This window comes from Oryx dammah, unplaced genomic scaffold (assembly GCF_014754425.2).
Source record: "Oryx dammah isolate SB20612 unplaced genomic scaffold, SCBI_Odam_1.1 HiC_scaffold_22, whole genome shotgun sequence".
NCBI classification, from domain to species: domain Eukaryota; kingdom Metazoa; phylum Chordata; class Mammalia; order Artiodactyla; family Bovidae; genus Oryx; species Oryx dammah.
The window spans coordinates 29086378-29088563 of NW_024070206.1; positions in this window are offsets into that span (position 1 = coordinate 29086378).

The window sequence follows — 2186 nt, forward strand, 5'->3', positions numbered from 1 at the left end:
AGCAAGATTTTCTTAAAGTAGTGTAGTGTCTAAAGGCATTTAAAATATGATTCCAAAATCCAAAACATGTTTAAGAAGACAAGGTTAGGGGGAGTTTGTTGGTTGTCTTTCTCACATCAAGTTTCTACCTCCCTTTTCCTAATACATATGGAATTTCCCAACCAAAGAGTTTGGGTTGAATTGGTTCTACCTTCCAGATCTGGGAGAAGACTCTGATGGACTTAATTCAATCATCATAAGCCACCCGCCGCCCCCCCGGCCGCCGCTTTCCCCCCTCACACTGATTGATTAAGAATAAGCACCTGAACACAGTCAGGCCAATCAAAGCTAATGCGGCTGAATTCGAGGATTTTTGTTGTTAAGAGTTGAAGCAGTGCCTTCTTATCGGATGTCAAGAGGCATGTGGGCTAGGTTTTTCTGTTACTTGCAACCAAGACATCTTATTAAAAACAAAATCTGGGTAAAGGATAACACAGATATCTAAAACTTCTCACTGATCGTTTGAACTTGGAGTTTCATTTTCATAATGAAATCTCATGAGGAACCACAAAATACTGACAATACCTACAAGAGGTCTATGGAAAGGAAATGGGTTCTTTCTCCCTCTTCCATCACCTCCTCTCTCTCCTTCCAAAGGAAACACTTGGGTAAATTTTATTGGTTCTGCAGGAGGTGCTGAGAATTTCAGTTTCAATTGCCTCATGCCCTAATGCGTTAGTAATCTAGACTTTTTTTTCCTTTTGCAGGTAATATACACCACAACCCCTTAAATATCTCTCATTAGCTGGCATTATTAGCCAGTGAAGAAGCACAACCAGCCTTAATTCCCCACCTGCTAGGTGAACCCTGAGCAGGTGCAACAAGTGTAACTACAGGTCCATGCGTTGTCTGCCTTCAGGATCATGGAGCCCACTTTGAATGCTCTTTGTGTCCCTCATCACAGAGCAAATGTTTGAAAATGTCTGTTCATGCTGCTGCTGCTAATCTCATTGTTTTTGGTGTCTGGTTAAATCCCACTCAGCACACATCTGGTGTATATTACAGGGGAGAGTTTTCCTCTATCCATAACGCCCCCTCCCTTGCCTATTATGGGATGCTGGGAAGTTGCACTGGATCTTGGTCCCTTTCAGCAGTTCAGTTTCACAAAGTCTGCGTAACCAGTTGTGCTTGGAGCTTGAGATGGAACTAGCCCCACAAACATTGCTTTGATTTTGTTCACCCCACCTCCCACCCTCAGCTGCAGGGTCCCTGGAACAACTTGTTAACAACTCCCAGGGTGCCATCAGCCCCTTCACTCCCCACCCCCCACCCGCCTTTCCGGAAGTAACAGGGACTAGAGACCTGTGTGTAGCTGCCTTCTCCAGTTGAGGGAGTACAGGCAATCTGCTAAGATTGGTGTTGCTCTCCTCGTTTCGCTCCCTTGTTGCTGTTGTTTTTAAATATTTATTTATTTGGCTCCATCAGTTCCTAGCTGCGGCACGAAGGCTTAGTTGTTCCCCTGCACGTGGGATCTTAGTTCCCTGACCAGGGATTGAACTTGTATCCTCTGCATTGGCAAGCAGACTCTTAACCCCTGGACCAGTAGATAAGTCCCTCCCTCCCTTGTTGACTAGATTTTTTCAGAGGTTTGGGGGTGGATGCTTCCACAGATCCAAAGTTTAGGCAGCTCGTAAACACTGGGCATGTTGTCAGCTCTCATGAGCGCTGGCAGTGTGTTCCAGGGGGGTTCCTTCTGGGACAGAGGCCTGTGTAAGCCATGTGGCCACTATTATACCTGAGATCTGAGTTAGAGGACCCTGCTCATCAAAACACACGCACATACACACATTTATCAACACACAGGCACCTCTGGCACTGAGTGCTGGATCAGTGGAACCTATAACTTGCTGATGCTTGAAAGTAACACTATTTTAAATCCTGTGTGCTTGGGTTAAAAAAAAAAAAAAGGTCCACTTGTCAAATCCTTTTCGGAGCACAAAAGGCAATGATGTCCTCCATTACAAAGTATTGTTTCCCAAGGCTGGGGATAATTCAGTTTCTTGCTGCTTTTCACTGTTCTAATTTGTGGCCCCAGAGGTACTCAAGAATTAGCCTGGTGTTGTAACAGTTACACACAGCAGCTGAGAAGTGACAACAATTCACATTACTCTGAAATTTGAGATGATTGTTGGGGATACTCTACTGTA